Source organism: Triticum urartu, chromosome 5, assembly GCF_003073215.2.
Source record: "Triticum urartu cultivar G1812 chromosome 5, Tu2.1, whole genome shotgun sequence".
Taxonomy (NCBI): domain Eukaryota; kingdom Viridiplantae; phylum Streptophyta; class Magnoliopsida; order Poales; family Poaceae; genus Triticum; species Triticum urartu.
In genome coordinates this window covers 452,583,705-452,594,796 of record NC_053026.1, presented here as the reverse complement: position 1 = coordinate 452,594,796, position 11,092 = coordinate 452,583,705, and positions in this window count along the sequence as shown.

The window sequence follows — 11,092 nt, the reverse complement described above, 5'->3', positions numbered from 1 at the left end:
AAGCAGCTTCACCGAGGTATTTCTTTATGCTTTACAGAATAATTCTACATTATTTCCGATCAACAATATGTCACTCACATATACTTATCAGAAATGCTGTAGTTCTCCCACTCACTTTCTTGTAAATACAGGCTTCACCGCAAGTATGTATAAAACTATATGCTTTGATCAACTCATCAAAGCCTATATTCCAACTCTGAGATGCTTGTACTAGTCCATAGATGGATCGCTGGAGCTTGCACATTTTGTTAACACCTTTAGGATTGACAAAACCTTCTGGTTGCATCATATACAACTCTTCTTTAAGAAATCCATTAAGGATTGCAGTTTTGTTATCCATTTGCCAGATTTCATAAAATGCGGCAATTGCTAACATGATTCGGACAGACTTTAAGCATCGATACGAGTGAGAAAATCTCTTCGTAGTCAACACCTTGAACTTTCTCAAAAACCTTTTTTGACAAGTCTAGCTTTGTAGATAGTAACACTACTATCAGCGTCCGTCTTCCTCTTGAAGATCCATTTAATCTCTGGCTCGCCGATCAATGGGCAAGTCAATCAAAGTCCATACTTTGTTCTCATACATGGATCTCATCTCAGATTTCATGGCCTCAAGCCATTTCGCGGAATCTGGGCTCATCATCGCTTCCTCATAGTTCGTAGGCTCGTCATGGTCAAGTAACATGACTTCCAGAACAGGATTACCGTACCACTCAGGTGCGGATCTCACTCTAGTTTACCTACGAGGTTCGGTAGTAACTTGATCTGAAGTTACATGATCATCATCATTAGCTTCCTCACTAATCGGTGTAGTAGTCACAGGAATAGATTTCTGTGATGAACTACTTTCCAATAAGGGAGCAGGTACAATTACCTTATCAAGTTTTCTACTTCCTCCCACTCACTTCTTTCGAGAGAAAATCCTTCTCTGAAAAGGATCCATTCTCAGCAACGAATTTGCCTTCGGATCTGTGATAGAAGGTGTACCCAACAATTTCGTTTGGGTATCCTATGAAGATTTACTTCTCCGATTTGGGTTCGAGTTTATCAAGTTGAAACTTTTTCACATAAGCATCGCAGTCCCAAACTTTAAGAAACGACAGCTTAGGTTTCTCGCCAAACCACAGTTCATACGGTGTCGTATCAATGGATTTAGATGGTGCCTTTTTTAACGTGAATTTAGCTGTCTCTAATGCGTAACCCCAAAACGATAGTGGTAGATCGGTAAGAGACATCATAGATCGCACCATATCTAATGAAGTACGGTTATGACGTTTGGACACACCATTACACTGTGGTGTTCCAGGTGGCGTGAGTAGTGAAACTATTTCACATTGTTTTTTAACCGAAGGCCAAACTCGTAACTCAAATAGAAACTTCATTTTCTTGTCATGATGATTTTCCACTTCACTCTGAAATTCTTTGAAGTTTTCAAATGTTTCAGACTTATGTTTCATCAAGTAGATATACTCATATCTGCTCAAATCATCTGTGAAGGTCAGAAAATAACGATACCCGCCGCGAACCTCAACACTCATCGGATCGCATACATCAGTATGTATTATTTCCAATAAGTCAGTTGCTCGCTCCATTGTTCCAGAGAACGGCGTTTTAGTCATCTTGCCCATGAGGCATGGTTCGCAAGCATCAAGTGATTCATAATCAAGTGATTCCAAAAACCCATCAACATGGAGTTTCTTCATGTGCTTTACACCAATATGACCTAAATGGCAGTGCCACAAATAAGTTGCACTATCATTATTAACTTTGCATCTTTTGGTTTTAATATTATGATTATGTGTATCACTATGATCGAGATCCAACGAACTATTTTCATTGGGTGTGTAACCATATAAGGTTTTATTCATGTAAATAGAACACCAATTTATTCTCTTACTTAAATGAATAACCGTATTACAATAAACATGATCAAATCATATTCATGCTCAATGCAAACACCAAATAACACTTATTTAGGTTCAACACTAATCCCGAAAGTATAGGGAGTGTGCGATGATGATCATACCAATCTTGGAACCACTTACAACACACATCGTCACTTCACCCTTAACTAGTCTCTGTTTATTCTGCAACTCCCGTTTCGAGTTACTAATCTTAGCAACTGAACTAGTATCAAATACTGAGGGGTTGCTATAAACACTAGTAAAGCACACATCAATAACATGTATATCAAATATACTTATGTTCACTTTGCCATCCTTCTTATCAGCCAATCACTTGGGGTAGTTCCGCTTCTAGTGACCAGTCCCTTTGCAGTAGAAGCACTTAGTCTCAGGCTTAGGACCAGACTTGGGCTTCTTCAATTGAGCAGCAACTTGCTTGCCGTTCTTCTTGAAGTTCCCCTTCTTCCTTTTGCCCTTTTCTTGAAACTAGTGGTCTTGTCTACCATCAACACTTGATGCTTTTCTTGATTTCTACCTTCGTCGATTTTAGCATCACGAAGAGCTTGGGAATCGTTTCCGTTATCCCTTGCATATTATAGTTCATCACGAAGTTCTACTAACTTGGTGATGGTGACTAGAGAATTCTGTCAATCACTATTTTATCTGGAAGATTAACTCCCACTTGATTCAAGCGATTGTAGTACCCAGACAATCTGAGCACATGCTCACTAGTTGAGCGATTCTCCTCCATCTTTTGGCTATAGAACTTGTTGGAGACTTCATATCTCTCAACTCGGGTATTTGCGTGAAATATTAACTTCAACTCCTGGAACATCTCATATGGTCCATGACGTTCAAAACGTCTTTGAAGTCCCGATTCTAAGCCGTTAAGCATGGTGCACTAAACTATCAAGTAGTCATCATATTGAGCTAGCTAAACGTTCATAACGTCTGTATCTGCTCCTGCAATAGGTCTGTCACCTAGCAGTGCATCAAGGACATAATTCTTCTGTGCAGCAATGAGGATAAACCTCAGATCACGGATCCAATCCGCATCATTGCTACTAACATCTTTCAACACAATTTTCTCTAGGAACATATCAAAATAAACATATGAAAGCAACAACGCGAGCTATTGATCTACAACATAATTTTCAAAATACTACCAGGACTAAGTTCATAATAAATTTAAGTTCAATTAATCATATTACTTAAGAACTCCCACTTAGATAGACATCCCTCTAATCCTCTAAGTGATCACGTGATCCAAATCAACTAAACCATGTCCGATCATCACGTGAGATGGAGTAGTTTCAATTGTGAACATCACTATGTTGATCATATCTACTATATGATTCACGCTCGACCTTTCGGTCTCCGTGTTCCAGGGCCATATCTGTATATGCTTGGCTCGTCAAGTATAACCTGAGTATTCCGCGTGTGCAACTGTTTTGCATCCGTTGTATTTGAACGTAGAGCCTATCACACCCGATCATCACGTGGTGTCTCAGCACGAAGAACTTTCGCAACGGTGCATACTCAGGGAGAACACTTCTTGATAATTAGTGAGAGATCATCTTAAAATGCTACCGTCAAACAAAGCAAAAAATAAGATGTATAAAAGATAAACATCATATGCAATCAAAATATGTGACATGATATGGCCATCATCATCTTGCGCCTTTGATCTCTATCTCCAAAGTACTATCATGATCTATATCGTCACCGGCATGACACCATGATCTCCATCATCTTGATCTATATCAATGTGTCGTCACGTGGATGTCTCGCCAACTATTGCTATCGCATAGCAATAAAGTAAAGCAATTATTTGGCGCTTGCATCTTATGCAATAAAGAGACGACCATAAGGCTTTTGCCAGCTGCCGATAACTTCAACAAAACATGATCATCTCATACAACAACTTATATCTCATCACGTCTTGACCATATCACATCACAACATGCCCTGCAAAAACAAGTTAGACGTCCTCTACTTTGTTGTTGCAAGTTTTACGTGGCTGCTACGGGCTTAGCAAGAACCAATCTTACCTACGCATCAAAACCACAATGATAGTTTGTCAAGTTGGTGCTGTTTTAACCTTCGCAAGGACCGGGCGTAGCCACACTTGGTTCAACTAAAGTTGGAGAAACTGACACCCGCCAGCCACCTGTGTGCAAATCACGTCGGTAGAACCAGTCTCGCGTAAGCGTACACGTAATGTCGGTCTGGGCCGCTTCATCCAAAAATACTGCCGAACCAAAGTATGACATGCTGGTAAGCAGTATGACTTATATCGCCCACAACTCACTTGTGTTCTACTCGTGCACAACATCAACACATAAAACCTAGGCTCGGATGCCACTGTTGGGGGGAACGTAGTAATTTCAAAAAAATTCCTACGCACACGCAAGATCATGGTGATGCATAGCAACGAGAGGGGAGAGTGTATCTACGTACCCTTGTAGACGACAAGGAAGCGTTAGCACAACGCGGTTGATGTAGTCGTACGTCTTCACGGCCCGACCGATCAAGCACCGAAACTACGGCACCTCCGAGTTCTAGCACACGTTCAGCTCGATGACGATCCCCGGACTCCGATCCAGCAAAGTGTCGGGGAAGAGTTCCGTCAGCACGATGGCGTGGTGACGATCTTGATGTTCAACTGTCGCAGGGCTTCGCCTAAGCACCACTACAATATTATCGAGGACTATGGTGGAAGGGGGCACCGCACACGGCTAAGAGAACGATCTTAGAGATCAACTTGTGTGTCTATGGGTGCCCCCTGCCACGTATATAAAGGAGTGGAGGAGGGGGGAGAGGGCCGGCCCGTATGGCGTGCCCTGGAGGAGTCCTACTCCCACCGAGAGTAGGATTCCCCCCCTTCAAGTAGTAGGAGTAGGAGCAAGGCAAGGGAAGGGAGGAGAGAAGGAAGGAGGGGGCGCAGCCCCTCCCCCTAGTCCAATTCGGGACTAGGCCTTGGGGGGGCGCCCAACCTCTCTCTCTCTTTCTAAAGCCAATAGGCATATACTCCCGGCGAATCCCGTAACTCTCCGGTACTTCGGAAATACCCGAATCACTCGGAACCTTTCCGATGTTCCGATATAGTCGTCCAATATATCGATCTTTACGTCTCGACCATTTCGACACTCCTTGTCATAGTCCCCGATCTCATCCGGGACTCTGAACTCCTTCGGTACGTCAAAACTCATAAATTCATAATATAACTGTCATCGAAACCTTAAGCGTGCGGACCCTACGGGTTCGAGAACAATGTAGACATGACCGAGACACGTCTCCGGTCAATAACCAATAGCGGAACCTGGATGCTCATATTGGCTCCCACATATTCTACGAAGATCTTTATCGGTCAAACCACATAACAACATACGTTGTTCCCTTTGTCATCGGTATGTTACTTGCCCGAGATTCGATCGTCGGTATCTCAATACCTAGTTCAATCTCGTTACCGGCAAGTCTCTTTACTCGTTCCATAATACATCATCTCGCAACTAACCCATTAGTCACAATGCTTGCAAGGCTTATAGTGATGTGCATTACCGAGAGGGCCCAGAGATACCTCTCCGACAATCGGAGTGACAAATCCTAATCTCGAAATACGCCAACCCAACATGTACCTTTGGAGACACCTGTAGAGCTCCTTTATAATCACCCAGTTACGTTGTGACGTTTGGTAGCACACAAAGTGTTCCTCCGGCAAACGGGAGTTGCATAATCTCATAGTCCATAGGAACATGTATAAGTCATGAAGAAAGCAATAGCAACATACTAAACGATCGGGTGCTAAGCTAATGGAATGGGTCATGTCAATCAACATCATTCTCCTAATGATGTGATCCCTTAATCAAATGAACAACACATGTCTATGGTTAGGAAACATAACCATCTTTGATTAACGAGCTAGTCAAGTAGTAGAGGCATACTAGTGACACTTTGTTTGTCTATGTATTCACACATGTATTATGTTTCCGGTTAATACAATTCTAGCATGAATAATAAACATTTATCATGAAATAAGGAAATAAATAGTAACTTTATTATTGCCTCTAGGGCATATTTCCTTCACCTCATACCTGCACAAAACAAATAAATCCCCGCAACTAACGCGATAAGGGGTTGTCAATCTCTACACGACCACTTACGAGAGTGAGATCTGATAGATATGATAAGATAATATTTTTGGTATTTTCATGATAAAGATGCAAAGTAAAATAAAAGCAAAGGAAATTACTAAGTATTGGAAGATTAATATGATGAAGATAGACCCGGGGGCGATAGGTTTCACTAGTGGCTTCTCTCAAGAGCATAAGTATTCTACGGTGGGTGAACGAATTACTGTTGAGCAATTGACAGAATTGAGCATAGTTATGAGAATATCTAGGCATGATCATGTATATAGGCATCACGTCCGAGACAACTAGACCGACTCCTGCCTGCATCTACTACTATTACTCCACTCATCGACCGCTATCCGGCATGCATCTAGAGTATTAAGTTAATGAAAACAAAGTAACGCCTTAAGCAAGATGACATGATGTAGAGGGATAAACTCATGCAATATTATGAAAACACCATCTTGTTATCCTCGATGGCAACAATACAATACGTGCCTTGCTGCCCCTACTGTCACTGGGAAAGGACACCGCAAGATTGAACCCAAAGCTAAGCACTTCTCCCATTGCGAGAAAGATCAATCTAGTAGGCCAAACCAAACTGATAATTCGAAGAGACTTGCAAAGATAACCAATCATAGATAAAAGAATTCAGAGAAGATTCAAATATTATTCATAGATATACTTGATCATAAACCCACAATTCATCGGTCTCAACAAACACACCGCAAAAAGAAGATTACATCGAATAGATCTCCACAAGAGAGGGGGAGAACATTGTATTGAGATCCAAAAAGAGAGAAGAAGCCATCTAGCTAATAACTATGGACCCATAGATCTGAGGTGAACTACTCACACTTCATCGGAGGGGCTATGGTGATGATGTAGAAGCCCTCCGTGATCGATGCCCCCTCCGGCGGAGCTCCGGAACAGGCCCCAAGATGGGATCTCGTAGATACAGAAAGTTACAGCGGTGGAATTAGGGTTTTGGCTCCGTATCTGATCGTTTGGGGGTACGTAGGTATATATAGGAGGAAGGAGTACGTCGGTGGAGCAACAGGGGGCCCACGAGGGGTGGAAGGCGCGCCTGGGGGGGTAGGCGCGCCCCCCTACCTCGTGGCCTCCTCTTTTGTGTCTTGACGTGGGGTCCAAGTCTCCTCGGTCTTGTTCGTTGAGAAAATCACGGTCCCGAAGGTTTCATTTCGTTTGGACTCCGTTTGATATTCCTTTTCTTTGAAACCCTAAAACAGGCAAAAAACAACAATTCTGGGCTGGGCCTCCGGTTAATAGGTTAGTCCCAAAAATAATATAAAAGTGGATAATAAAGCCCAATAATGTCCAAAACAATAGATAATATAGCATGGAGCAGTCAAAAATTATAGATACGTTGGAGACGTATCAAGCATCCCCAAGCTTAATTCCTGCTCGTCCTCGAGTAGGTAAATGATAAAAACAGAATTTTTGATGCGGAGTGCTACTTGGCATAATTTTAATGTAATTCTTCTTAATTGTGGTATGAATATTCAGATCTGAAAGATTCAAGATAAAGGTTTAATATTGACATAAAAATAATAATACTTCAATCATGCTAACAAAGCAATTATGTCTTCTCAAAATAACATGGCCAAAGAAAGTTATCCCTACAAAATCATATAGTCAGGCTATGCTCCATCTTCACCACACAAAATATTTAAATCATGCACAACCCCGATGACAAGCCAAGCAATTGTTTCATACTTCTGGTATTCTCAAAAAATTTCAATCTTCACGCAATACATGAGCGTGAGCCATGGATATAGCACTATAAGTGGAATATAATGGTGGTTGTGGAGAAGACAAAAAGGGAGACGATAGTCTCACATCAACTAGGCGTATCAACGGGCTATGGAGATGCCCATCAATAGATATCAATGTGAGTGAGTAGGGATTGCCATGCAACAGATGCACTAAAGCTATAAGTATATGAAAGCTCAACAAAAGAAACTAAGTGGGTGTGCATCCAACTTGCTTGCTCGTGAAGACCTAGGGCATTTTGAGGAAGCCCATCATTGGAATATACAAGCCAAGTTCTATAATGAAAAATTCCCACTAGTATGTGAAAGTGATAACATAGGAGACTCTCTATCATGAATATCATGGTGCTACTTTGAAGCACAAGTGTGGTAAAAGGATAGTAACATTGTCCCTTCTCTCTTTTTCTCTCATTTTTTTATTTGGGCCTTTTTTATGGCCTCTTTTCTTTCTATTTTTTTATTTTTCGTCCGGAGTCTCATCCCGACTTGTGGGGGAATCATAGTCACCATCATCCTTTCCTCACTGGGACAATGCTCCAATAATGATGATCATCTCACTTATATTTTTCTTACAACTCAACAATTACAACTTGATACTTAGAACAAAATATGACTCTATATGAATGCCTCCGGCGGTGTACCGGGATATGCAATGAATCAAGAGTGACACGTATGAAAGAATTATAAATGGTGGCTTTGCCACAAATACGATGTCAACTACATGATCATGCTAAGCAATATGACAATGATGGAGTGTGTCATAATAAACGAAACGGTGGAAAGTTGCATGGCAATATATCTCGGAATGGCTATGGAAATGCCATAATAGGTAGGTATGGTGGCTGTTTTGAGGAAGGTATATGGTGGGTGTATGATACCGGCGAAAGGTGCGCGGTATGAGAGAGGCTAGCAAAAGTGGAAGGGTGAGAAAAGTGCATATAATCCATGGACTCAACATTAGTCATAAAGAACTCATATACTTATTGCAAAAATCTACAAGTTATCAAAGCAAAGTATTACGCGCATGCTCCTAGGGGGATAGATTGGTAGGAAAAGACCATCGCTCATCCCTGACCGCCACTCATAAGGAAGACAATCAAAAAATAAATCATGCTCCGACTTCATCACATAACGGTTCACCATACGTGCATGCTACGGGAATCACAAACTTTAACACAAGTATTTCTCAAATTCACAACTACTCAACTAGCATAACTTTAATATCACCATCTTCATATCTCAAAACAATTATCAAGCATCAAACTTCTCATAGCATTCAACACACTCATAAGAAAGTTCTTTTACTATTCTTGAATTCCAAGCATATTAGGATTATTTAAGCAAATTACCATGCTATTTAAGACTCTCAAAATAATCTAAGTGAAGCATGAGAGATCAATAGTTTCTATAAAACAAATTCACCACCGTGCTCTAAAAGATATAAGTGAAGTACTAGAGCAAGACTATATAACTCAAAAGATATAAGCGAAGTACATAGAGTATTCTAACAAATTCCAAATAATGTATAGCTTTCTCAAAAGGTGTGTACAGAAAGGATGATTGTGGTAAACTAAAAAAAATCAAAGACTCAAATCATACAAGACGCTCCAAGCAAAACACATATCATGTGGTGAATAAAAATATAGCTCCAAGTAAAGTTACCGATAGAAGTAGACGAAAAGAGGGGATGCCTTCCGGGGCATCCCCAAGCTTTGGCTTTTAGGTGTCCTTAGATTATCTTGGGGGTTCCATGGGCATCTCCAAGCTTAGGCTCTTGCCACTCCTTGTTCCATAATCCATCAAATCTTTACCCAAAACTTGAAAAACTTCACAACACAAAACTTAAAGTAGAAAATCTCGTGAGCTCCGTTAGCGAAAGAAAACAAAAGACCACTTCAAGGTACTGTAATGAAATCATACTTTATTTATATTGTTGTTAAACCTACTGTATTCCAACTTCTCTATGGTTTATAAACTATTTTACTAGCCATAGATTCATCAAAATAAGCAAACAACACACGAAAAACAGAATCTGTCAAAAAAAGAACAGTCTGTAGTAATCTGTAGCTAGCGCAAGATCTGGAACCCCAAAAATTCTAAAATAAATTTCTGGACGTGAGGAATTTATCTATTAATAATATTAAAAAAGAATTAACTAAACAACACTTTGCAAATAAAAATGGCAGCAGTTCTCGTGAGCGCTAAAGTTTCTGTTTTTTACAGCAAGATATCAAGACTTTCCCCAAGTCTTCCCAACGGTTCTACTTGGCACAAACACTAATTAAACACAAAAAACAAAACCTAAACAGAGGCTAGATAAATTATTTATTAATAAACAGGAGCAAAAATCAAGGAATAAAAATAAAATTGGGTTGCCTCCCAACAAGCACTATCGTTTAATGCCCCTAGCTAGGCATAAAAAGCAAGGATAGATCTAGATATTGCCATATTTGGTAGGAAATCCATAAGTGGCTCTCATAATAGATTCATAAGGTAATTTAATTTTCTTTCTAGGAAAGTGTTCCATGCCTTTCCTTAACGGAAATTGGAATCTAATATTTCCTTTCTTCATATCAATAATCGCACCAACCATTCTAAGGAAAGGTCAACCAAGAATAATAGGGCAAGAAGGATTGCAATCTATATCAAGAACATTGAAATCTACGGGCACATAATTTCTATTTGCAACAATAATAACATCATTAATCTTTCCCATAGGTTTCTTAATAGTGGAATCCGCAAGGTGCAAGTTTAGAGAGCAATCGTCAAAATCACGGAAACCTAACAAATCGCACAAAGTCTTTGGAATCGTGGAAACACTAGCACCCAAATCACACAAAGCATAGCATTCATGATCTTTAATTTTAATTTTAATAGTTGGTTCCCAGTCATCATAAAGTTTTCTAGGGATAGAGACTTCTAATTCAAGTTTTTCTTCATAAGATTGCATCAAGGCATCAACGATATGTTTAGTGAACGCTTTATTTTGACTATAAGCATGAGGAGAATTTAGCATGGATTGCAACAAGGAAATACAATCAATCAAAGAGCAATTTTCATAATTAAATTCCTTGAAATCCAAAATTGTGGGTTTAGCAACATTTAGGGTTTTAATTTCTTCGATCCCACTTTTATCAATTTTAGCATCAAGATCTAAAAACTCCGAATTCTTGGAACGTCTTCTAGGTAAAGGTGGATCATATTCAGTCCCCTCATTATTAAGATTCATATTACAAAACAAATATTTAATAGGGGACACATC